The sequence below is a fragment of the Triturus cristatus genome, chromosome 5_1 (assembly GCF_964204655.1).
Source record: "Triturus cristatus chromosome 5_1, aTriCri1.1, whole genome shotgun sequence".
In the NCBI taxonomy this organism is placed as follows: Eukaryota; Metazoa; Chordata; class Amphibia; order Caudata; family Salamandridae; genus Triturus; species Triturus cristatus.
In genome coordinates, this window is record NC_140587.1 from 101,718,890 (window position 1) to 101,746,438 (window position 27,549).

The 27,549-nt window shown below is 54.2% G+C and overlaps 1 protein-coding gene across 1 annotated transcript in view; it reads right to left on the reverse strand.

Annotated features, from left to right (window-relative positions):
* The window catches only part of LOC146830317 (NFX1-type zinc finger-containing protein 1-like), a 727,926-nt gene extending 704,631 nt beyond the window's left edge, over window positions 1–23,295 (reverse strand). The window contains exon 1 of the mRNA XM_085604515.1: window positions 23,166–23,295. The gene's annotated coding sequence lies outside the window, so the exon portion shown is untranslated. The remainder of the gene's footprint in view (window positions 1–23,165) is intronic.
* Window positions 23,296–27,549: the final 4,254 nt, after the last annotated feature.

Sequence of the window (27,549 nt, forward strand, 5' to 3'; positions counted from 1 at the left end):
TCCCCTCACGCATGTATACAGTACACTCTTGGTCCCCTGACACATGTATACACTCTTTGCTGCCTCATGCATTTATACACTCTCTTCTCCCTACCGTATGTGTACATCACACTCTCTGCCCCTTCACGCATGCGTGCACTCTCTGCTCCTTCACGCACGTATACACTCTGTACCCCTCAGGCATGTGTACACTCTCTGACCTTTCACGCATGTGTGCACTCTCTGACCCTAACACATATGTACAGCATACTCTCTGCCCCCTCACGCCTGCATGCACTCTCTGCCCCCTCACGTATGTACAGTGCACTCTTTGCCCCTTCACACGTGTGCACTATTCACCCCCTCATGCATGTGTACACTCTCTGCCTCCCCAAGCATATTGTTAGACGGACCGGGAGGGTCGGCCGAGGACAAGGGGAGAGGTCTCCGGGGAGAGCCGTCTCCAGCGATCGTACAGATAAATAACTTCCCCCCCACAGACAGACACCACACAAGGAGAAGATTTAGCATTCTTTATAGGCAATTTCTTACGGTACGATGGAAGGTACAAGGAGGTCTGGACTCAGGGGTCCCCTCGATTCAAGTCTCTCAAGATGGGGAAAGGGGGTAGCGGGACAGTCTGGTTACCAGTCTGGTAGTTGAGGTGGTACGGTGGATAGCTCACAATCCTCGAGCTCGGTGTTCTAGCTGGGACGGGCCGCGGCAGCGCCAGCAGGTCCCGGTGAAGATGGTTGATACACGGTCCGCGGCAGCGCCAGCAGGGCCCGGAGAGATGGTCGATGCACGGTCCGCGGCAGCGCCAGCAGGGCCCGGTGAGGATGGTCGTTACAACGGGCCGCGGCAGCGCCAGCAGGTCCCGACGAGGATGGATGTTGCAGAAGGCCGCGGCAGCGCCAGCAGGCAGGACGATAGTTCACAAGATAGGGCTACGGCAGCGCCAGTAGTCCGTCAAGGCTGAGTTCTCTCGGTGTCTCTCGACTCCAGGATACAACTGCCGTCCTGCTCCGGAGCTGCCCTAGTTATAGGTCTGGCGCCCTTTGATGTCCGGACCCTCGCACTTGGAGGTCGGAGGGTCCGGGATGAAGGTGTCCAGACACCCAGCAGGGGGTGGAGCCAGCGCCTGGGGGAGCTGGAGGCGATCGGCACCTGGCGGGGGAGAGCCCTTGACGCTTCGTTCTCCCATTGACCTGCCAAGTGGTCCGCTCACCTCCTGGGTGGATGGTGGTGCCGGGATGCCGGGGCCGGCCAGGCCCAGGGTTAGGGTCGGGTGGAGGCCACGCGGCCTCGTGGCGCAGGGCCCAAGATGGCGGCTTGATCCGGCCGGGGGAGCCGGTGGTGGCTCGGTCCCGTGATACATGGAGGTCCGGGGGCAGGAGTTCCGTCGGGAGACGGAGTGCGGGTGATTCATGTGGGTCACGCCTGGCGGGCCGGGGCTTAGGCCCTGTCATGCGGGGAGGGAGCAAGCCCTTCGTGTGGCCTGTCCAACATGCGTCCCCCCCAGCTGAAGGCGGGGAGAGTCACCCATCTTCCTGGGGACTCTCCTCGTCGAGGCGGAAGAAGCGTGACAGGCCATCTGCGTTGGCGTGGTCTTGGCCCGGTCGGTGTTCCACGGTGAAGTCCATTCCCTGCAGGGAGATGGACCAGCGCAATAGTTTTGGGTTCTCCCCCCGCATCTGCATCAGCCACTGCAGGGGTCGATGGTCGGTTTGTACCCGGAAGTGGGTACCGAAGAGATAGGGCCGGAGCTTTTTGAGGGCCCACACCACTGCGAAGGCCTCCCTCTCGATTGTGCTCCACCGCGGTTCTCGGGCCAGGAGACGTCTGCTGATGAAGGCCACCGGCTGGTCATGGCCCTCGGGGTTCAGTTGGGAAAGAACCGCTCCGATGCCGTGGTCGGAGGCGTCTGTCTGTACAATGAATTCCCGACTGTAATCGGGGGCCTGGAGCACAGGGGCGGTGCACAGGGCGGCCTTCAGCTTTTCGAAGGCCGCTTGACAGTCGGTGGTCCAGTTAATCCGCTTCGGCTGGTTTTTGGACGTGAGACCCGTGAGGGGCCCCACAATGCTGCCGTAGTCCCTCACGAACCGCCGGTAGTAGCCGGTGAGTCCCAAGAAGGCTCGGACCTCGGTCTGGGTGACGGGGGGTTGCCAGGACTGGATGGCAGCAATTTTAGGTTGCAGCGGGGCCACCAGCCCGCTTCCTACCTGGTGCCCGAGGTAGGTCACGGACCCTTGACCAATTTGGCATTTGCCCGCCTTAATCGTGAGGCCGGCCCGCTGGAGGGCCTGCAGGACCTCTTGGAGGTGGAGGAGGTGGTCGGACCAGTGGCGGCTGTACACCGCGATATCGTCCAGGTAGGCAGCGCTGAACTCCTCGAGCCCCGCCAAAACCTGGTTTACTAGACGTTGAAAAGTAGCGGGGGCATTCTTCATGCCGAAGGGCATGACCTTGAAGTGGTAGTGGCCATCGGGGGTAGAGAAGGCAGACCGTTCCTGAGCCCGGGGTGTGAGACCGATCTGCCAGTAGCCCGCTGTTAGGTCGAAGATGCTGAGATAGCGGGCGGCCCCCAGCCGGTCGATCAATTCATCTGCTCGGGGGATAGGATGAGCGTCGGTCCGGGTGACAGCGTTCAAGCCCCGGTAGTCGACGCAGAATCTCAGTTCAGGCGTGGTGCCGGGGGCAGCGGCTTTGGGGACCAGTACAACTGGGCTGGCCCAGGGGCTGTCCGAGGGCTCGATGACCCCGATCGTGAGCATTTTGGCCACTTCTCCTTGGATGCAGGCCCGTACCCGATCTGGCACGCGGTAGGCCCGGTGTCGGACAGGGGGACTGTCCCCGGTGTCCACGTCGTGCAAGCACCAAGGGGTGATCCCGGGGGTGAGGGAGAACAGTGTAGCGAACCGCAGTAGGAGGTCCCGGCAGCCCTGGCGTTGCTCTGGGGTGAGGGCATCGGAGAGCCGGACCCCGTCCACGGAACCGTCGTTCTCCTGAGTCTTCAGGAGATCCGGGAGGGGTTCGGAGTCTTCCTCCGCCCCACTGTCCGTAGCCATCAGGAGGCTGAGTTCTGAGCGCACAAAGTGTGGTTTGAGTCTGTTGGTGTGGAGGACCCGAAGGGGGTTCCGGGGGGTCCCCATGTCGACGAGGTAAGTGACGGGGCTTTTGCGCTCGACCACTTTGAAGGGCCCCGTCCACTTATCTTGTAAGGCACATGGTTCGGTGGGGGACATCACCCACACTTGTTGACCAGGTTCGAACTCGACGGAGGAGGCATTGCGATCGTACCATTTTTTCATGTCCTCCTGACTGGCCTCGAGGTTCGCTTTTGCCATCTCCCTGAAGCGTCGGGTCTGATTGCGGAGGGCCAGGAGGTACTTGAAGACGTCTGGAGGGGTCTTTAGGGGGGCCATCTCCCAACCTTCTTTGACTAGGCTGAGGGGCCCTCGCACAGGGTGCCGTACAGGAGTTCGAAAGGGCTAAAGCCGAGGGACTTCTGGGGAACTTCTCGATAGGCGAAGAGGAGGCACGGGAGTAGTACATCCCACTGGCGACGGAGGGGCTCTTCCAATCCCCCAATCATCCCCTTGAGGGTGCGGTTGAATCGCTCCACTAGTCCGTTCCCTTGGGGGTGATAGGGGGTCGTGAATCGGTAGGTGACCCCGCACTGTTGCCAGAGGGACTTCATATATTTCGAGATAAAGTTCGTGCCTCGGTCGCTGACGACTTCTCGGGGGAAGCCCACTCGGGAGAAGATCCCCATTAGGGCCCGGCCAACCACCGGGGCTGTTACAGTTCGTAGGGGCACCGCCTCGGGGTAGCGGGTGGCGTGGTCCACCAGTACCAGGATGAACCTATGTCCTTGTGCCGTGCGGGGGTCCAGGGGCCCCACAATGTCTATTCCTACCCTCTCGAACGGGGTGGTGACCACTGGGAAGGGTTGCAGAGGGGCTTTCAGCATACGGCCGCTCTTTCCACTGGCTTGGCACGTGGGGCAGGACCGGCAGTGGTTAAGGACGTCGTTCCGCATCTTCGGCCAGAAAAAGTGAGTCACTAGGCGACTGTAGGTTTTGTCCTGGCCCAGGTGTCCAGCCAGGGGGACATCGTGGGCCAGAGTTAGTAGGAAGTCTCTGAAGCGGAGAGGCACCACCAGCCCTCGACTGGCCCCTAGTTCTGCGATTCTTTGTTCGCTGTATAGCAGGTCGTTATCCCAATAGACCCAATGAGTTCCGGTGGAGTCCCCTGCGCTCTGGGCGCTGGCTTGCTGGCGGAGCCCCTCGAGGGAAGGGCAGGTCTTTTGCTCCTGGCGGAACTGCTCTTGGGTGGGCCCCCCTTCTTGACGCCACTGAGCCAGGCCGGGGAGGTCCTGGGGTTGCGCGACCCCTTCGGCCGTTGGTTCTGGGGGGTTGGTCTCGTCGTGGTCCTCTACTGGGGCGACCGGGGGCGGAGGTGCTGGCCATTCTGGATCTTCTGATCGGGGGACGGCACGGGCGGCCATGGACCGGGTGGTTACGCAGGCCCAGTCCGGGAGGCCCAGCATCCCCAGGTGCTCCCTTCTTTCGACGGTGGCCCACGGGGAACTCTCAAGGTCATTCCCCAGGAGGCAGTCCACGGGTGCATCATCCCGGACCGTCACCTTCAATAGGCCGGAGACCCCTCCCCATTCGAAGGGGACGCAGGCCATTTGACACAGACTCTCGGAATTGTCGGCTGAGCGGACGGGGCAGAGAATGTTCGGCAGGATCTGCTCGGGCTTCACCAGGTGACAGCGGACGCCGTCACACTGGCGCCTGTGTCACGTAAGGCCTCGGCCCGACGTCCATTAATGGTCACCCATTGGCCATATTTCCGGGTGTTGGCGGGTAGGGGGGCCCGCGGAACCATGTCCTCTCCCCCTAGGCATGCTAGAACCATGGCGGCCGGTTCCCACTCTTGCTGGGCCGGCTCATATTCTTCCTGTTCCTCTGATAGTCGTTCTTCCCCCAGGGCGGCGGCCGCTACCTGGCGGGGCTTTGGTGTTTGGTTCTGCGGGCAGCTCGGGTCATTGGCGTAGTGGCCGACTCGCTGGCATCGGTGGCACGTGACGTTGGCTCGGAACCCCGGGCGCATCGGGGGTTGCCCCGCCCGGCCGGGGGCGGGGTGCTGGCCACGGGTGTTGCCGGGATGGTGTCTCTCCCTCGCCCCTGGCCTCCTCCTCCTCACCGGGGACGGTGCTGGCCTTGGTTGTTTCGGTTTTGCTCGTGCGGTCCTCTCCGGCCCACTCGGGTGCTTTCCCATCGGTCAGCTTCGGCGGCGAGTTGCCGGGGGTCAGTCAATTTACTGTCGAGGAGGTGCTGCCTGAGCTCGACGAAACAGTTGTTCGACAGGTGCTCCCATACCATAAGGTTAAAGAGTTGCTCGTAGGTCGTTACATGGCTCCCCTTGATCCAACCCTCGAAGGCTCGGCTGAAATAGTTGACGTACTCCACCCAAGTTGTACCCGGGATCCGGGTGCAGTCTCTGAACCTCTGGCGGTACATCTCGGGCGTGAGGCCGTAGCGGGTGAGGAGGGCAGCCTTCATGTGGTCGTAGGACGACATCTGGTGATCTGGGAGCTGCAATAGGGCATCGCGGCCTTCGTTGACGAATCTCCCCCATAGTCCGGCTCCCCAATCACTCCGGTCGATCCGGTGGGAGGTCATGGCGATCTCGTAGGCTTTGAACCACTGTTGTATGTCGTCCTCTCGGACATATTCTCGGACAACATCCTTGGGGATGTGGACTTTTCTCTCAGTTGCTCCCGGGGTGTGCGGTCGCTCAGGCACCCCCGGTTCTTTATTCTGTTTCCGGAGTTCTATTTCCGCCAGTTTGCGCTCGTGTTCGAGTGTTATTCTTTTTTCCTCGAGCTCTCTCTGTCTCTGTTTTTCTTCTCGCTCTTCTTGGAGCCGCAGATGTTCTAGATTTAGTTTCTGCTCGGCTAACTTTAGTTCACCGTCCATCTTGAGTCGTGCCATTTCCAACTCATGTAATCTGGTTCTTTCTCTTTCTTGGATCTCCTCCTGCGAGAGGCCCGTTCCCCGCTCCTCGGGAGCCGTGGCGTTCCCTTCTGGTGCGACACTGTTTTGGTCGGGGGATCCGGTGACCCCAGTTTCCGCCCACGACTCAAGGGTGCGCTTTAAATCGTCTTTGGTACTCAGGCCGGTGGTAGCAATGCCTAGTTCCATGCAGAATTGTTTAAGTTCGCGGTGGCTATATTCTTCCAACTTATCCATTTGGAACTTTTCAGTGGAACCGCTATCTTTGGCTGACATCGTGGTTTTGTCGTGGGGTGAGCTACTCTCTGTACGATTACGCGTTGATTCGGATCGCGCAGCTGGCCACCAATGTTAGACGGACCGGGAGGGTCGGCCGAGGACAAGGGGAGAGGTCTCCGGGGAGAGCCGTCTCCAGCGATCGTACAGATAAATAACTTCCCCCCCCACAGACAGACACCACACAAGGAGAAGATTTAGCGTTCTTTATAGGCAATTTCTTACGGTACGATGGAAGGTACAAGGAGGTCTGGACTCAGGGGTCCCCTCGATTCAAGTCTCTCAAGATGGGGAAAGGGGGTAGCGGGACAGTCTGGTTACCAGTCTGGTAGTTGAGGTGGTACGGTGGATAGCTCACAATCCTCGAGCTCGGTGTTCTAGCTGGGACGGGCCGCGGCAGCGCCAGCAGGTCCCGGTGAAGATGGTTGATACACGGTCCGCGGCAGCGCCAGCAGGGCCCGGAGAGATGGTTGATGCACGGTCCGCGGCAGCGCCAGCAGGTCCCGGTGAGGATGGTCGTTACAACGGGCCGCGGCAGCGCCAGCAGGTCCCGACGAGGATGGATGTTGCAGAAGGCCGCGGCAGCGCCAGCAGGCAGGACGATAGTTCACAAGATAGGGCTACGGCAGCGCCAGTAGTCCGTCAAGGCTGAGTTCTCTCGGTGTCTCTCGACTCCAGGATACAACTGCCGTCCTGCTCCGGAGCTGCCCTAGTTATAGGTCTGGCGCCCTTTGATGTCCGGACCCTCGCACTTGGAGGTCGGAGGGTCCGGGATGAAGGTGTCCAGACACCCAGCAGGGGGTGGAGCCAGCGCCTGGGGGAGCTGGAGGCGATCGGCACCTGGCGGGGGAGAGCCCTTAACGCTTCGTTCTCCCATTGACCTGCCAAGTGGTCCGCTCACCTCCTGGGTGGATGGTGGTGCCGGGATGCCGGGGCCGGCCAGGCCCAGGGTTAGGGTCGGGTGGAGGCCAAGCGGCCTCGTGGCGCAGGGCCCAAGATGGCGGCTTGATCCGGCCGGGGGAGCCGGTGGTGGCTCGGTCCCGTGATACATGGAGGTCCGGGGGCAGGAGTTCCGTCGGGAGACGGAGTGCGGGTGATTCGTGTGGGTCACGCCTGGCGGGCCGGGGCTTAGGCCCTGTCATGCGGGGAGGGAGCAAGCCCTTCGTGTGGCCTGTCCAACACATATGTACACTCTCTGCCCCATCATGCATGTGTAGACTCTCTGCCCCTCATACATGTGCGCACTATATGCCACTGCACGCATTTGTGCACTCTCTTCCCTCTCACACATGTGTACAGTACACTATCTTTGCCCTGATGCATGTATACACTCTCTGCCCCCTCACACCTGTGTACACTCTCTGCCCCCTCATGCATGTGTACACTCTCTCCCCCTCACGCATGTGTACACTCTCTGCCCCATAGCACGTGAACACTCTCTGCCCCCTCATACATGCACTATCTGCCATTTCATGCATGTGTGCATTCTCTCCCCCTCACGCATGTGTACAGTTCTCGCTTTGCCCTGCCGCATGTATACTCTGTCCCCTCACACATGTACACTCTCTACCCCATCACACATGTGATTACTCTCTGCCCCCTCACGCATGTGCGCACCATCTTCCTTTCATGCATGTAGGCACCCACTTACCCTCACGCATGTATACAGTACACTCTCTGCCCTCTCATGCATGTGCGCACTATCTGCCATTTCACAAGTGTGCACTCTCTCCCCCTCAAGCATGTGTACAGTACACTCTTTGCCCTGACACATGTCTACACTCTCTGCCCCCTCACGCATGTGTACAATCTCTGCTGCATCACGCATGTGAATACTCTGCCCCCTCACGCATGTGCAGACTATCTTCCTTTCCTGCATGTGTGCAGCCACTTCCCCTCACGCATTTATACAGTACACTCTCTGTCCCCTGACGCATGTATACACTCTTTGCTGTCTCATGCATTTATACACTCTCTGCTCCTTATCGCATGTGTACATGATACTCTGCCCCTTCACGCATGTATACAGTGTGCTCTCTCCCCATTCACTCATGCTTGCACTCTCTACCCCATCACGCTTGTGTACACTCTCTGCCCCCTGATGCATGTGCGCACTATCTGCCATTTCACGCATGTGTGCACTACCTTTCCCCTCATGCACGTGTACAGTACACTTTCTTTGCACTGATGCAATGATACACTCTCTGCCGGCCCTCACACACGTGTACACTCTCTGCCCCATCACGCATGTGAATACTCTCTGGCCCCTCACGCATGTGCACACTATCTTCCTTTCATGCACGTCTGCACCCACTTCCCCTCAAGCATGTATACAGTAACACTCTCTGTCCCCTGACGCATGTATACACACTTTGCTGCCTCATGCATTTATACACTCTCTGCTCCCTAACGCATGTGTACATCACACTCTCTGCCCCTTTATGCATGCGTGCACTCTTTGCCCCCTCACACATGTATAGTGTGCTCTCTCCCCATTCACTCAAGTGTGCACTCTCTGCCCCCTAACACATTTATAAACTCTGTGCTCCTCAGGCATGTGTGCATTTTCTGCCCCCTCACACATGTGTACAGCACACACTCTGCCCCCTCAGGCATGCATGCACTCTCTGCCCCCTCTTGTATGTACAGTGCACTCTTTTCCCCTTCACACATGTGTGCACTATCTGCCCCCTCATGCATGTGTGCATTCTCTGCCCCCACACATGTACACTCTCTGCCTTTTCAAGCATGTGTGCACTCTCTGCCCCCTCACGTATGTATAGTGCACTCTCTGCCCCTTCACACATGCGTGCACTATGCTCCTTCATGCATGTGTACACTCTCTGCCCCCTCACGCAAGTATACACTCTCTGCCCCCTCACATGTACAGTGCACTCATTGCCTCTTCACACATGCATGCACTCTCTGCCCCCTCATGCGTGTGTACACTCTCAGCCCCCTCATGCATGTGCGCACTAGCTGCCATTTCACACGTGTGCACTCTCTGCCCCTCATGCATGTGTACAGTACATTCTCTTTGCCCTGACACATGTATACACTCTGCCCCCTCACACATGTGTACACTCTGCCCCATCACACATGTGAATACTCTCTGCCCCCTCACATGTGCACACTATCTTCCTTTCATGCACGTGTGCTGCCACTTCCCCTCACACATGTATACAGTACACTCTGTCCCCTAATGCATGTATACACTCTTTGCTGCCTCATGCATGTATACACTCTCTGCTCCCTAACGCATGCGTGAACTCTCTGCTCCCGCACGTATGTACAGTGCACTCTTTGCTCCTTCACAAATGCATGCTCTCTCTGCCCCCTCATGCATGTGTGCACTCTCTCCCCCCACATGCATGTGTACAGTACACTCTTTGCCCTGACACATCTATACACGCTCTGCCCCCTCATGCATGTGTACACTCTGACCCATCACGCATGTGAATACTCTCAGCCCTCTCACATATGTATACACTCTCTGCCCCTTCACACATGTGCACTCTCTGCCTCCTCACACAGATGTACTCTCTGCCCCCTCATGAATGTATACACTCTCTGCCCCTGATGCATGTGTACACTCTCTGCCCCCTCTAGCATGTGTACACTCTGCCCTTTTACGCATGTGTACACTCTCTGCCCCCTCACATATTTATACACTCTCTGCCCCTTTACACATGTGTGAACTCTGTGCCACCTCACGCATATGTACACTCTGCCCTTTTACGCATGTGTGCACTCTCAGCCCCCTCAAGCATGTTTACAATCTCTGCCCTTTCACACGTGTTCACTCTCTGCCCCCTCACGCATGTGCACACTCTCGGCCCCTTCAGGCATGTGTGCACTCTGTGCCAACTCACGCATGTGTGAACTCTGCCCTTTTACACATGTGTACACTCAGCCCCCTCACGCATGTTTACTCTATGCCCTTTCACACGTGTGCACTCTCTGCCCCATCACGCATGTGTGCACTCTCTGCCACATTACGCATGTGCACACTCTCTGCCCTTTTACACGTGTGCATTCTCTGCCCCTCACACGTGTACACTCTCTGCCATTTTACACGTGTGCACTCTCAGCCCCCCTCACGCATGTATACACACTCTGCCCCTTCACGCATGTGTGCACTCTGCCCCCTCATGCATGTTTACACTCTGTCCTTTCACATGTGTGCACTCTCTGCCCCCTCACGCATGTGTACACACTCTGCCCATTCACACATGTATACACTCTCTGCCCCCTCACGCATGTATGCACTTTCTGCTCTAACGTATGTCTGCATTCTCTGCTCTCTCATGCAAGTGTGCACTCTGTGCCCCTTCACACGTGTGCACTCTCTGCTCCGTCAGCATGTGTACACTTTCTGCCCCATCACTCATGTGTACATTCTCGCCCCCTCACGCATGTGCTCACTTTCTGCCCCCTCGTGCACCTCACGCAAACCATCCACACCCCTTCACCCACACTGTCCATGTATCCACTCTGTGCCCATAACCCATCTGTGCCCCCTTGTCCTCTCTGTCCATATATCCACTCTGTAGCCTGAAAGTGACTGCGAATTGCAATAGCACAAACGTGATATATCTTTTAAAATGTCCATGTGGACTAGCATACATGGGGAAAACCGAACGCAAAGTGAGAATACGTATCAATGAACATAAGAGCAACATTCGTACCAGCAACATTAAATCTCCAGTGGCAGTCCACTTCAAGGAACTTAAGCTCAACATCAGTCAAATACATTCCTGTATCCTGGAACAAACTACAGTTATGCCTGGCCGAGATCATACGAAATTCCTACTACAACGAGAAACGGCATGGATTTATCGTATGAACACTACCAGCCCTCATGGACTCAACTTAAAACTTGAATTGAGTTGCTTTCTTTGAGAATATATAGTATCAACTGTTTGTTGACATTGTTGATGTTAATCACTGTCACTTATTGTGAGACCGGCCTCACGGCGTTGCCCTCCCAATCATCCAGCCAACCTGCAACCACCCTCAAGACACGACATCTCCGACTCCGGCCGCCCCAGCCACCCAGATCCGAGGGCCGGCCAGAGCCCTGACAGACTCGACACCCTACCACGCATGTCCGACCGAGGGAGCGGGAACCCTCGAGCCAGAGGCGCCAGCCCAGTCACACCTCGGGTCGCCTTCCCCGGGAAGACTCGGTCGGCCACCAGGCCCCTGGGGAGCAGGCGCCTCCCCTGCCGAGCGTCTGGGGTCCCTCCCAGACCCACCTGAAAAGACCAAAGAAGTGAGCGGCAGGAAATCCCGCCGAACCCCCTCCGTCACCCCAGTCCCCCCTCTGCGAGGACTCCGGACTTCAAAGAGCCAGCGGAGTATAACAAGGGGTGCCGGAGAAACGAATTCAGAGAAGACCTGGAACCATCCGAGCCTGCGGACGCTGTCGCGGCTCCTGAACGCTGAAGTCACCTGGGCCTGCTGAGTGACTCGCGGCCTCTCGCTATTGAACCATCTGAGCCCTGCTGACGAGGTCGCGGCTCCCGAACACTGAACCACCTAGGCCTGCTGAGTGACTCGCGGCCCCCAGCTATTGAACCATCTAAGCCTTGCGGACGGAATCGCGGCTCCCGAACTCCGACCACCTGTGCCTGCTGAGAGACTCGCGGCGCTCCCCTTGAGGACGACTCGGTAAGAGATCGCCCAGAGACACGACACCCTCCAGCTCGAGGATTGTGAGCTATCCGCAGGGTATTTCGCAGAGACACTATCTTGAAAGACTGTCCCGCTACCCCCATTCCCCACGACCGATTTGGGTACTGTGTGCCACTGCTGTACTACTTGCATCATAAAGATCCCTTGAAAATCATCGATAAAAGAACCTATCGTCCTACAAAGAATACGTGTGGTGTCACTCTGTTCGTAGTGTATCTCAGGGTGTGCGCGCCTAGTTCGGCCTACGTGGGAGAGGTGGGTCAAAGGGGTGGGCAAGACGGGCATCGAACCCCCCTCCGGCGAACGCCTTTCCAACATTTGGTGGCAGACGACGGGATCCGAGCCGACACCGAAAGAGAGCGTGCAGTGAACGACTGACACACTACCAAACAGAGATGGAAGGAGAAACCTCCCTGGGTGCCGCAGGTACCAAAATAAGCTCACCGTTCCGAGAGGATCAATTGGACTATTACACGCATAGAGAATTAAAACAGTTTTGCAAAGACCTTGGCATCGCTACCACCGGATTAAGCACAAAGGAAGACTTCCAGAAAGTATTGAAAACCTGGGTCGAGACGGGGGCGCCCCCGACCCAAACGGAAGGAGACTCTGCCCATGAACCACAAAGCATCCCGGCGAGAAACAACGGGCCAGAGGGGAACCTGTCCCCCGAGGAGCTAGCGGACCGAGAGAGAAGCCGCAACCACGAACTTGATCTGGCAAAACTAAAAATCGAGGGAGAAATAAAACTAGCAGAGAAAAAGTTGGCCGTCGAGCAGTTACGGCTACAAGGGGAACTCGAAGAGAAGAGACGCCAAAGAGAGCACGACGAAAAGAAGCTCCAGCTAGAACATGAACGCAGCCTGAAGGAGATCGAGTGGTGGGCTAAAAACGAAAAGTCACAGCCACCCGGGAATCCACCGCCCGCTCCCACCGGGGAAACCAAAGTCCACATCCCCAAGGATGTGGTAAAGGAGTATTACAAGAACGACGATATCCAGCAGTGGTTTAAGGCCTACGAAGTCGCCATGACCTCTCACCGGTCCCGCAGAAGGATTGGGGGGCTGGCCTATGGGGCCGGTTCTTAAGCGAAGGAAGAGACACCCTGCTAGATCTGCCCTCCACGGTCATGAACTCCTACAGCCACATGAAGGAAGCCCTCGTGGGCCGGTATGGACTCACCCCCGAAATGTACCGACAACGGTTCCGAGATTGCAAGAAGATACCGGGCACCACGTGGGTAGAATACGTGAACTTTTACAGCCGAGCCTTGGACGGGTGGATCAAGGGCAGCAAGGTAGCCACCTTCGAAGAGCTGTTTGATCTGATTGCCTGGGAACATTTAGCGGCCAATTGCTTTGTAGAACTGCGCCAGCATCTCCTGGACAGTAAACTCACCGACCCGGCTGATCGTTGGGTGAATACCCGAGCCACCCGGGGCCCCGTGGGGGACTACGGCCGCCACAGTCAAGGGCCCCCCCGCCAGAGGGGCGGAGGGAACCACGGCCGACCAAGAGACTTCCCCGGGGGGTCCTCAACCAGCCCCCCCAGCAGCCCACCAGCGGCGGGTTCAGCCCCGTCCCCAGCAAGCACCGGAGCCGCAGGACGGCTAGGTCCACGAGCTAGGATCACCTGCTTCCGCTGCCAACAGGCCGGACACTACGCCAATGACCCCCAGTGTCCCCAGTATCAGCGAAGCACAATGACCAACCCCCCGGCCCGGCAGATGGCCTCCGTGGCTCTGGGGGAAGAGATGGAGGACTCCGAAGAATGGGAACCGGCGGCCATGGCCCTGGTCTCCCTTGGTGATCGAGAAATGGTCCCCGGTACACCCTTGCCCGCCAACACAAAGAAATACCGACAGCAGGTGACCATCAACGGCCACCGAGTCGAGGGCCTCCGCGACACCGGGGCGAGTGTCACCGCGGTCCACCGCAGCCTAATTTCAGAAGACCAGATCCTAACCGGTGCCCTCTGTCCGGTCGTATCCTCCGACAATTCTGAGAGCCTCTGCCAGATGGCGCTGGTGCCCTTCGAGTGGGGAGGGGTCTCCGGAGAACTGAAGGTAGCGGTCCGGACATCACAGCCCGTAGACTGCCTCCTGGGCAACGACCTGGAGAGTTCCCCGTGGGGGCAAGTAGAACGAAGAGCCCATCTGGAGATGATGGGCCTACCAGAATGGGTCTGCGCCACCACGCGCTCCATGACCGCGCGATTGCCTCTCTCCGAGGGCAGTGAGGCCCTCCTACCGAACACTATCCCCGAGAGCCGGGACACCCTACCAGAAGCGGACAGCCCTCCTTCGGAGGGAGAAGAAGACACTAACCCGGGAGAAGGGCCAGAACCTTCCGCCCCAGAGGCCCTGACTGAGCTCGGAGAACTGCCCGAGATGGCCCAGTGGCGCTGTGAGGGGGGGCCCTCCCGTGAAGAGTTCTGCCAGGAACAGGCCACCTGCCCCTCCCTCGTGGGACTCAGACAACAAGCCGAAGCCCAGGCCGCCGGTGACCGAACCAGAACCCATTGGATCTATTGGGACAATGGCCTCCTATACAGCGAACAAAAGTCCGCCGAGCTAGGCACAGCCCGGGTACTGGTGGTACCCCTGGGTTTCCGGAGCCTCCTCCTGGGCCTGGCCCACGATGTACCCTTGGCAGGACACTTAGGCCAAGACAAGACATATCAGCGATTGGTTACCCACTTCTATTGGCCCAAGATGCGAGCGAATGTTGAAGTACACTGCAAATCCTGCCTCACGTGCCAGGGCAGTGGGAAGAGTGGCGGAAAACGCAAAGCTCCCCTACAACCGTTCCCAGTTGTGAGTACCCCGTTCGAGCGGGTCGGCATCGACATCGTGGGACCCCTGGATCCGAAGACCGCCCAGGGCCACAGATTCATCCTTGTCCTGGTGGACCATGCCACCCGCTACCCCGAGGCCATCCCCCTCCGCACCGTGACGGCTCCCGTGGTGGGCCGAGCTCTCATGGGGATCTTCTCCCGTGTCGGATTTCCCCGCGAGGTTGTGAGTGATCGCGGCACTAACTTTATATCCCGCTACATGAAGTCCCTGTGGCAGCAGTGCGGAGTCACGTATGAGTTCACGACTCCCTACCACCCCCAGGGCAACGGCCTAGTGGAACGCTTCAACCGAACCCTAAAGGGAATGATCCTGGGCCTCGAAGAGCCCCTGCGCCGGAAATGGGACGTCCTCCTCCCTTGCCTCCTGTTCGCATACCGAGAAGTTCCCCAAAAGTCTCTGGGGTTCAGCCCCTTCGAACTGCTATACGGACATCCCGTCCGAGGGCCCCTGAGCCTGGTCAAAGAGGGCTGGGAGACAAGCCCCCGGGGGACACCCCCTGATGTGTTCCGCTACATCGTGGCGCTCCGCAACCAGACGAGGAAGTTCAGAGAACTCGCAGAGGCTAACCTCGAGGCCAGCCAAGAAGAAATGAAGCGCTGGTATGACCAGAACGCAACCCTGGTCGAGTTCCAGCCGGGCCAGCAGGTTTGGGTCATGGCCCCGGTGAAGCCCTGCGCCCTACAAGACAAATGGACTGGTCCCTTCAAGGTGATCGAGCGGAAGAGCCAGGTCACGTACCTGGTCGATGTACAGTCCCCACGGAACCCCCTCCGGGTCCTCCACGTGAACCGTCTCAAGCCCCACTTTGTGAGAACGGAATTGAGTTTGCTACTGGCCACCGATGATGGGGCGGAAGAAGACACCGAACCCCTGCCCGACCCCCTGTGCGCTAAAGACCTGGATGGTTCCGTGGAGGGAGTAAAACTTTCAACCACCCTCACTCCCCAACAGTCCGACGACTGCCGCCAGCTGCTCAGACAATTTGCAGACCTCTTCTCCCTCATTCCAAGGGTCACCGACTGGTGTGTCCACGACGTGGACACCGGCGACAGCCCGCCTGTGAGACACCAAGCCTACCGGGTGCCTGACCGGGTCCGCACCTGCATCAAGACCGAGGTACAGAAGATGCTCACCCTTGGAGTAATCGAACCCTCCGACAGCCCCTGGGCCAGCCCGGTGGTCCTGGTCCCGAAGGCGGCTTCCCCTGGGGTCACCCCCGAACTAAGATTCTGTGTGGACTACCGGGGGCTCAATGCGGTCACCCGAGCAGACGCTCACCCTATCCCCCGCGCCGACGAGCTCATCGACCGCCTGGGGGCCGCCCGGTTCCTCAGCACTTTCGACCGGACCTGCGGATACTGGCAGATTGCTCTCACGGAGGGGGCGAAAGAACGCTCTGCCTTCTCCACACCAGATGGCCACTACCGCTTCAGGGTCATGCCGTTCGGGATGAAGAACGCCCCGGCCACGTTCCAGCGGTTGGTGAACAAGGTCCTGGCCTGACTCGAGGAGTTCAGCGCAGCGTACCTTGACGACATCGCCGTATTCAGCTCTCAATGGCACGAGCATCTCCAGCACCTCCGACAAGTACTCATGGCCCTGCGCCAAGCCGGTCTAACAGTGAAAGCCAGCAAATGCCAGCTCGGGCAAGGCTCCGTGGTCTACCTGGGGCATCAGGTGGGCAGCGGCCAGGTCGCCCCCCTCCAACCGAAGATCGACGCCATCAAGTCCTGGGAGCCCCCCACCACGCAGACGGAGGTCCGGGCCTACCTGGGCCTTACAGGATACTACCGAAGGTTCATTAAAAACTATGGTAGTATCGCGGGGCCCCTCACGGAGTTGACCTCCAAAAAGCTTCCGAAGAAGGTGCAGTGGACCACCCCGTGCCAGCAGGCGTTCGACGCCTTGAAAACCGCCATATGCACCGCCCCCGTACTCAAGGCCCCCGACTACTCCCAAGAGTTTGTGGTCCAGACCGACGCATCCGAACACGGCATCGGGGCCGTCCTCTCGCAGTTCGACAATAAGGGCATCGATCAGCCCATAGCCTTCATCAGCCGAAGGCTGCTGCCGCGAGAGCAGCGTTGGAGTACTATAGAACGAGAGACCTTTGCCATAGTCTGGGCCCTCAAGAAACTACGGCCCTACTTGTTCGGAACCCATTTCCGAGTACAGACGGACCACCGGCCCTTGCGGTGGCTAATGCAGATGAGGGGGGAGAACCCCAAGCTACTACGATGGTCCATCTCTCTTCAAGGGATGGATTTCACTGTCGAACATCGCCCCGGGGCGGATCATGCCAACGCCGACGGCCTGTCCCGGTTCTTCCGCTTCGGCGAGGAGAATCCCCCAGTGGATGGGTAGTTCTCCACACCTTTCAGCTGGGGGGGGGGGGGGGACGCGTGTGAGACCGGCCTCACGGCGTTGCCCTCCCAATCATCCAGCCAACCTGCAACCACCCTCAAGACACGACATCTCCGACTCCGGCCACCCCAGCCACCCAGATTCGAGGGCCGGCCAGAGCCCTGACAGACTCGACACCCTACCACGCATGTCCGACCGAGGGAGCGGGAACCCTCGAGCCAGAGGCGCCAGCCCAGTCACACCTCGGGTCGCCTTCCCCGGGAAGACTCGATCGGCCACCAGGCCCCTGGGGAGCAGGCGCCTCCCCTGCCGAGCGTCTGGGGTCCCTCCCAGACCCACCTGAAAAGACCAAAGAAGTGAGCGGCAGGAAATCCCGCCGAACCCCCTCCGTCACCCCAGTCCCCCCTCTGCGAGGACTCCGGACTTCAAAGAGCCAGCGGAGTATAACAAGGGGTGCCGGAGAAACGAATGCAGAGAAGACCTGGAACCATCCGAGCCTGCGGACGCTGTCGCGGCTCCTGAACGCTGAAGTCACCTGGGCCTGCTGAGTGACTCGCAGCCTCTCGCTATTGAACCATCTGAGCCCTGCTGACGAGGTCGCGGCTCCCGAACACTGAACCACCTAGGCCTGCTGAGTGACTCGCGGCCCCCAGCTATTGAACCATCTGAGCCTTGCGGACGGAATCAAAGGGGTGGGCAAGACGGGCATCGAACCCCCCTCCGGCGAACGCCTTTCCAACACTTATTACACCAAATTATTTATTTATAATTTTGTTTTTTCAGTGAGTTGTCACACTCGAGCAATTTATGCCTTTTTTTCACTTTTCTTACACTTATTTTCAGACAATGTCCAAGTACATTCCCCCATTGGATCTTAATTTCCATTAACCTTCACAATGCTATGCCGCATACAGATTTTTGACACACCATTATTCAGCATTCTTTAGGACCTGCACAGTTCGAACTACAAAATCTTCAATTTCTATGATCACGTGACTCATTGTCAAATATCGAACAGCGATTTTATAGTTTTCCAGGTACCCTCGTATCCATGCATCCTTACATTTTTCTTTAATCTTTTCTCAAATATTTCCAAAATATAGAGTAATACATATTACACGATTTGCGACCTTTTTGTCATATTTCATTGTCAAGATTTGCCATAAAGTTTCTTTTTACCTTTCATACACTCGGTTTTACGACCGAGTAACGTAAAATATTTCTTCTTAAACATTAAAGCAGTTCATATTTGAAAAAAACAAGTTGAACGGTCACATGATGCGGTGACATAGGCATATAGAGCCACACCTCTTCACTTCCGTACACTACGGAAGTCTACATGGCGTTCACCAGCCTTCGAATTCTTTTCGTAACTCTAAGGTGTAAGCTTTTATTAGCTTAGAGACGCAGAGTTTAGTACTCGATAGATTTCACTTTTTCGGTCTTCAAAAACATTTTTTCTTCTGTTCCACAGATGATTTATTTTTACAAGTTGTTATCCACACTCGCAGTAAGTAGACTGCTAACGGCGACCGCTCTAATTACGAGTCTCTACATCATCTTTCTCCTAGACATTATAACGTTTCCACTTACAATAACGCACGTCCCCTTTTTTTATTTCATATACTAGACGCACACTTTATGGTATAACTGAATCGTACCGTTTCGGTTATGACAATTCTTAAATTCATATCATGTATGTTTTTAGCACAGATTTTATTTGCACTTTAACGACAAAACGCAGTTGATTAATTTGACCACTACGAAGCTTGGTTTCTTTTTCATACGGTTATCTGCTCTTTCAACTAAGTCACATTTACTTTTCATAGTGCACCTAATGCCTTTAACAACACTTAAAGATCATTCTAACCACAATTGATTTAACTCAGTGCCTTGACTGACAAGTACGGTACAAAAGGGGGTGGTGATGGACGGAGCATCAGAACCAATCAAACACTCACACCCAGTCAACAGATCTGGGTTTGATCCATCACCGTTCTTTAGCCCACTCTGCCACCCCAGTTCAGACATGGCCATATGCAAATCAGTCTGACCCTGTGCCTCATGGGAACAGTCCAGCCCGAACTGCCAAGCCATGCCTTCCCTGGACCGGAAACAAGCTTCCTAGGACCGGTTTCTGGCATTTCAGCCGTCTTCAGCCAGGCTTGCTTGAATCCAGTGGCAAAGTGAGCAAGGGACTCACGTCTGAGCATACCCTGCCAACTTATGGCGAACAAAGCGGTACAAAAGGGGGTGGTGATGGACGGAGCATCAGAACCAATCAAACACTCACACCCAGTCAACAGATCTGGGTTTGATCCATCACCGTTCTTTAGCCCACTCTGCCACCCCAGTTCAGACATGGCCATATGCAAATCAGTCTGACCCTGTGCCTCATGGGAACAGTCCAGCCCGAACTGCCAAGCCATGCCTTCCCTGGACCGGAAACAAGCTTCCTAGGACCGGTTTCTGGCATTTCAGCCGTCTTCAGCCAGGCTTGCTTGAATCCAGTGGCAAAGTGAGCAAGGGACTCACGTCTGAGCATACCCTGCCAACTTATGGCGAACAAAGCGGTACAAAAGGGGGTGGTGATGGACGGAGCATCAGAACCAATCAAACACTCACACCCAGTCAACAGATCTGGGTTTGATCCATCACCGTTCTTTAGCCCACTCTGCCACCCCAGTTCAGACATGGCCATATGCAAATCAGTCTGACCCTGTGCCTCATGGGAACAGTCCAGCCCGAACTGCCAAGCTCACTTTGCCACTGGATTCAAGCAAGCCTGGCTGAAGACGGCTGAAATGCCAGAAACCGGTCCTAGGAAGCTTGTTTCCAGTCCAGGGAAGGCATGGCTTGGCAGTTCGGGCTGGACTGTTCCCATGAGGCACAGGGTCAGACTGATTTGCATATGGCCATGTCTGAACTGGGGTGGCAGAGTGGGCTAAAAAACGGTGATGGATCAAACCCGGAACTGTTGACTGGGTGTGAGTGTTTGATTGGTTCTGATGCTCCGTCCATCACCACCCCCTTTTGCACCGCTTTGTTCGCCATAAGTTGGCAGGGTATGCTCAGACGTGAGTCCCTTGCTCACTTTGCCACTGGATTCAAGCAAGCCTGGCTGAAGACGGCTGAAATGCCAGAAACCGGTCCTAGGAAGCTTGTTTCCAGTCCAGGGAAGGCATGGCTTGGCAGTTCGGGCTGGACTGTTCCCATGAGGCACAGGGTCAGACTGATTTGCATATGGCCATGTCTGAACTGGGGTGGCAGAGTGGGCTAAAAAACGGTGATGGATCAAACCCGGAACTGTTGACTGGGTGTGAGTGTTTGATTGGTTCTGATGCTCCGTCCATCACCACCCCCTTTTGCACCGCTTTGTTCGCCATAAGTTGGCAGGGTATGCTCAGACGTGAGTCCCTTGCTCACTTTGCCACTGGATTCAAGCAAGCCTGGCTGAAGACGGCTGAAATGCCAGAAACCGGTCCTAGGAAGCTTGTTTCCAGTCCAGGGAAGGCATGGCTTGGCAGTTCGGGCTGGACTGTTCCCATGAGGCACAGGGTCAGACTGATTTGCATATGGCCATGTCTGAACTGGGGTGGCAGAGTGGGCTAAAAAACGGTGATGGATCAAACCCGGAACTGTTGACTGGGTGTGAGTGTTTGATTGGTTCTGATGCTCCGTCCATCACCACCCCCTTTTGCACCGCTTTGACTGACAAGTACATCATTTCTAACATTTTTATTTTCAGAGATTTTGCCCCTGAAGAAGGGCTATGGCCCGAAATGCTTTGGGCTCATGACAAATTGTAACACTTTCAGAGTGCAAGACGTTAATGAAGTGTGAACAACACAAGTATGGATTAACCACAGTCAAATTACATGATTTATTTTGAAAATACTGAAGTTCAGTTCGAAACAAATAAAACTCTATTTATAACAATCTCAAATACTAATTTGTAAATCAATGAAATTAGCAAACTATATTTCTGGAGTGCTAAAGGGGGACGCCCCTCTACGGAAGAGGGAGGACAGCGCTTTTACCATCCTACAAGCGACACACGTGGTATGGAGAAAGCTACAAAAACACGCCATGTAGAAAAAACAAATGTTCTGATGGAATACAATATCAAAAATGCAAGTTATTATTCAAATTCAAAATTTCTTTATTTCGGCCAATTTGGCCATAAAAGAGTACAAAGTAAAACACAAAGGGGAAGAAGGGGAGAAGGAAAGGCAAGTAACATTTAAAATTCATTTATACACACACATGGAAATATTTTCGTACAGGCAAAAGTACCCTCTCATCTGTAAAATATTTAAAAATATATCAGGTTCCAAACACTCATTTCATAAACATTAAGGCTAGCAATCGATATCGATTAATTTACGCCGCTTACACCACATAGCTAGCAAAAATTTATAAAGTGCAAAAACAATATCAAACAAAACGTGATATGAAATCTGGCGCTGACACGGTTTGAAGAGTTTTACATTCATTCTTGTGAAGTCGATCGAAAAAGTTTAGGACAATAATAAAGTCACCTGTTCATGACTGCTGGGTCTGAGTTCTGGCAGGATCCGGCACAACTGAAAGCCCCGCTCTCACTAGCGCTCAGGTGCTGGGATCACTGAGGAGCAGGGCAGGCCCAGCGGCAGTCCTGGGGCCCTAGAGCCACAGCTGAGTTGGAGAGTTTGAATTCCGTGTGTCTGTCCGTAGCAGGGTAACCAGCCAAACTGACATACTGAACGGGCGACTGTCACTGTTGCCATCCAGCAGCATCGAGGCACTGGCCCAGCCCTGCCCTCCCGTTCGGCACAAAGCTGGAAAAATAACATGCTAATAAAATCCTTTCATTGCCATTTTATTTTTAGTTTGGGGGAGGTGGTGCTCCTCCCATTACCGAGACTCGAACCCAGTTCCGAGATGGCGCGCCCTAGCCGTTAGGTCAACTCCTCTGCCTTCTATAGAGGAACCGCCGCCGGTTATGTGTTCTGCCGGGGTCAAAGTTTAACATCCCAAACAATAAACGTTGTAAATTAGCGTTAAGAAGCCAGTGTCGGTGATTGTTTTGTTTCATAAATACATACTGGATTGATTAATTTACGCACTTTGTAATTTACCCTCTCTGCCACTGCGTACAGCTGAATGTAAACACCCTAAGACTAAAAGCCAGGGCAGGTGCCACTCACGGTGGTCACGTGGCTGCCATTTGGATTGAACATGTCAAACTGGTTATTTTGTGTTTTTTTTCTGGTCTATGTATTCAGCGGACTGTCCTTTCCTCGCGTTACCAATCTGATCAGGCACAACCCAGTTAAAACTTATTCGGAGGGGGTCATCCTCCGAATGAAAATTAAAGGGAATCTATACAGCACTTATTTTGTAAAGAACAAGTGCTTGTACCTGGGGCTCTGCTCAGAAGCCCACTGTCAGTGCGCCAAATACCAAGTCTGCATACCTTTAACCCTAGTGCTTAATTTGACCAGGTGGTTTCCGGTGCTTAGTACCTGCATTGAATCATCACCGGCGCTTTTCATTAGCACAAGTTAAGGATACATTAATTTGCGGGAGATTAAGTGATTTGAACAAGATTAACAGGATGTTGAGCCCACACCAGACTACAACCTGGAGAAAGCTCCGAAATCGGCAGCTCTGCCCTTTAAGCCACGTCTCCCCACTTTCATGGCCATTAGTAGCTGGTTCCGTTTTAGACGGCGCTAACAGGAGCAATGGTCTGGTGCGAGCTGCCTGCTGAAAAGAGCCCCGCACATATTTTTTTTTTAACAAATTAAACACTGCTCGGTTAAAACACCCATAATCCAGTACAAGCAACTCCCTGCTCCTTTCTATCACTCCTATAGGTTTCTGCTTCCTCCCTTTATAACGGCTCTTCCATCTCCCTTCTATTCTGTTTCCGCTTTGTATGATTTTCGCTCTCTTGCCGGTCCTCAAAATGCACCCACCAGCTCAAATGAAGCACCGAGTTACAGGCTCCGCATTCCAGCCTCAGAGAGGGCGGTGCAGTCTCAGCTGATCCCGGGCCCCACGGGTCTGAGTCACCGACCCCCCGCCTCAGCACCCAGAGCAGGTTTCTCTTTCCCGAGAAACGAAACTCAACGCGCCGTAGTTTCGTTTTTAGAGCCGGGCTCCCTCCGGGGGCGGGGCCGGGGCCGTCCTGATTGGTTGCGGTCACTGTGCAGCCGACTCTGCGCAGCGCTGGTACAGGGAGTTTATGCAAATTACACACTGCTGTCACACCCTCACGTGCTTATCCAAACATGACCTTTGATCTCCGATGACGTCAGGAAGCATTACTGCTAAAATAGGTAAGCATTGCCAAAATAAACATAGAATCTTAAAATAGCATATATACCCGATCACGATCAAACAAAGGTTGAATACAGAACGAAAAAACAGCCAAATATAACATTGTCCAAAGACAGAGGACAAATGTATACACTCCGCAAATATATTCTAAATTCCACTCACTTGGTTACAGAATGTAACATCCAACGATAACATTGCAGTAAAGAAATGCAGGGGGGAGGGGGATAGACTTTAACAGTAAAGAAATGCGGGGGGGGGGGAGGGGGATAGACTTTAACATAAGTCGTATAAAAAAATGTCAAACTAAATAGGAGAAGGAAAAAAGTTGTGGCTGTATGAAAAAACAAGCATTTCCAATGCAATTGGTCTCGCCTTGTTTTTATTTTACAGAGTTTTATATGGCGGGAACTTGACCCGAATTGGGTATCAGGGCGCCTTATATAGCACCAGTTGCGTTGGTGTTTTTTTGTTAGGTACAGGGAGATTTGGTGATTTGCCCAGAATCACAGGATGTTCAGCGTCATTGCCGTGACTCGAACCGGTACCAGTTCCCCAGATTCGAGGTCGACCGCCCTGAACCCCGTACACAGGTACCCCAGATTCGAGGTCGATGTGGTACTTTAAAATTTGGGACCGCGTAGGAGGCAGGGCCCTACCCTGCCTATTCCGGTATTAGTGAACCGCGAATGGCCAATGCGGTATGTACAAGTGCTTTGCATAACATTTCATCGATAAACGCACTTTGTATACGATATTTCACATTGACTTCGTGGGTTCCATCTTGGAGCGGTGGCCATCTTATGGTTGCCCTCACATAGGCTACACATTAAGGACAAGTACAGGCCTTCAGAACACATGCGCCTTCCATTTGACTTCTCTGTGACCTATGCGATTTGGCTCCTCCGCCCCAGGTCAGTCCGGTCTCACGAGCTCCCCGTCCTACGGCCACCTGTGATTAGCATCAGGGTTTGACACACCATAAAGCCTTTTCATCCCACACAAGCCACCGGCTAATCTCTTTCACACCTGACCCTTCCTGCTTTATGGCTTGTTTTTCAAACAGGAGGTGCCCGTGTTTATTGGGCTCTACTGATATCCGATGTGGGATCTGAGCCTCGCTGGGTAAATAATTGTGGGCTGGCTTAACTGGAATGTGGGATGATCATCATGACTCTGCCTTTTCGTTTGTAATGAATACATATGAATGACCATATCGTAAAACGAGGAATGTGTGCCTGAAGCATGATATTTTGTATATAAGGAGAAGGCCGTTTCTGTAAGTTTAAGCAGTCTCCTGAGAACATACATTGTGTTGTACTTCTCGGATACCTGTAATTGGTCTGCAGCCAATAAATCGATCTTTGACTTCACCCAGAATACTCTGTGTTTCTGTAGGTCTGAAACAAGAAGAACCCGAAGTCTTAGGGTGTGTTCCCCTGCACCGCTGGGTTTTAAAAACCCAATACTTTAGTTGGCGCCCAACTCGGGGCGATTTCAGCGGTACCGGTCCAAGCCAGAGGTTCGTGAGGTGCTTCGTGTGGAAATTCCGGAGGAAGGCCGCCACTTCATCGACCCCTGCATGTCGACGTGGTCCGAAAGTCTTTTCTGCAAGGTTCTCCGCGTCCCAGCGGCTACGAAGGACTGCTGCCCTGATTAATCGCCCTGTTTTGGACCCTTGACGATTTGGTAGAGCGAAACAATTGAGAGAGTCTTCTGGTGCCGCCATCGATCATCGATATTCAGTTAAGTATAAGTGGAGCGTCTCCCAGTTTGTTTGGTATCCTTCGGGAATTTGGTATCCTTCGGGATCGCTTTGATTTGGAACTTGCAAGTGCCAAAGCCAGAGGACTCGTGTATTCACGAGATTATCGTATTCGATACTCCTTTGAAGTTTGAAACTAGACTAGTGAGCGAAGATGCCTGGTTCTAGTGTATTTGGAAATTTGTTTTGTTTGGGTTGTAGAAGGGATTCCCAGTTAGAGGATTCATGTCCGGTTCCTCCAATTGGAACTCCAACTTATGAGCTTTATGTAAAACATGGCGTGGGCCCCATTGCATATAATGAAGTATGGATCCGATACACCAGAAAGGACGGTGTTTTAAAATGGCCCCAAAATGGTAGTTTCGATACAGATATCTTAGATAATTTGGAAGTTAAGTTGTTTAAAAAGAAAGCCCGGCCGGCGATGTTTGATTCTTTCCGCCTATGGCGAAAGGAAGCCAAACAGAAGGAAATTAAGCTAGCGAAAAGGAATAAGAGAGAAAAAGGTATGTCAATGATGCAAGCAGCTGTGCAATTTAAAGATAATGAGGAGGAGCAAATGAATGAACAGTTACATAGACAGCGCAAACTAGGGATCGATAAATGTTACCCAGTCTTGTCACCCCTTCCACAAGATGAGACAAAAGAGAAAGAGAAAGATTCCCTAATGTCCCATCTACTAAGTTCGCCACCCCCGTATGCGCAAAATGCCACAGCGCCTCCACAGCTCGTGAATGTGCAGCCTCCAGTTAATGTGCCGCAAGCCTTCCCACAGCCGCCAGCTCCTCCTCAGCTGGCTCCTATCCCTACAGTGCAGCCCTCTCAAGGACTGCCAGTTTTGTTACCTGTTGCCCATGCGCTTCCTGCGACTTTGCCTAGTACATCAGCTGCCTCCCCTGGCGCTCTTCCTTACACTACCCAGGTACCTGTATCTGCATCCGCTTTTCTTCCCTCTGTCTTTCCCCCCGTTTTCGCCTCAACTTCTCCTTCAGCACGATAACAACTATCGAATGTAGTTACTAGTTTAATGTCGCCTCTCTTTGGGTCATCTAGTATGACCCCTGGTTTACAACGTAAGCAGTTGCGTAGTCAGCTGCTTAATCCTGAAGAGAAAGAGGTATTAGATCATATGGCGCGTAGGTGGATTGTTTTCCCTTCACTCTATGATGTGGAATCAGTTGTTAACGTTTTTCACCAATGGGACACCCCAAAACAGAGGTATGTGTTTGACAAAATGTGTGAATGCCTCTGTGAGGAATTGGAAGATCATGGTTCAAACTCAAACCCGCAGGAGTTGTGTCGAGTGCGATTTGATTTTGGAACAGGTACAATTGTGGGTCCCGATGTAGATAAAGCAGTTGCGACTTTACTGTCCTTCAGGAATGGCGATTGTCAACAATCATTTTTCGAACAGGAATTCCCTGTGGAGAAAAAGGTAAAAGCGCGCCAATATCCAATGCGTGAGGTTCCTCCAGTTTGGAGACCTGCTGATGCAAAAGTTAATCCACCTGTTCCAGCTCATTTTCAGCGTGTTTGGGTACATGTCCCATGGAAGCGATCTGAGGTCTTAGCGCTTAAGCAGACATTGCCTGACCCCCGTAAAAACCCTGCAGGATATTATAAGGAGTTATCACAAACTGCAGACTCATGTGTCATGAATCTGGCTGACATAGATATGTTGTTCGGGAATGTGGTTCCACAGCCTTTATGGGGATCCACTCGTAATGTAGATCACGCTGCAGAATTGGGTAACACGTGGGCTAATATCGTTGCCGCAGACACTAGACAAGTTGGTGGTGCCAAACCTGAGCCCCTCGTAGCAGAACTCCCTGGTAGAATTATTACCTACATGAAAACTATAATGCCCGCGATGCGCGTGAATTGGGATAAACTATCCGCATGCAAGCAGAAGAAAGATGAGACAGTGTCCGATTTCTTTACAAGGTTTGAAGAAACGTTTATCGACCACAGTGGTCAAGACATGAGTACTGAAGGTGGCCAACGGTTATTTGTGGATAAATTTGTGCAGAATCTACTTCCCGGATTGTGTAAGAAATTAAAAGATTCAGAAAGTTCTTGGGCTGTTTCCTCTTCAGCGCAAATACTGGCTACTGCACAGTATTACGAAAATAGAGATAAAGACAAGAAGGATAGAACAGACAAGAAAACGAAAGAATTGAAAACGAAGGTCCTTTTACAGCAGGCTTATCCACCACGTGGAGGACAGAATAATTATAGGCAAACCCAAGGTATCTATC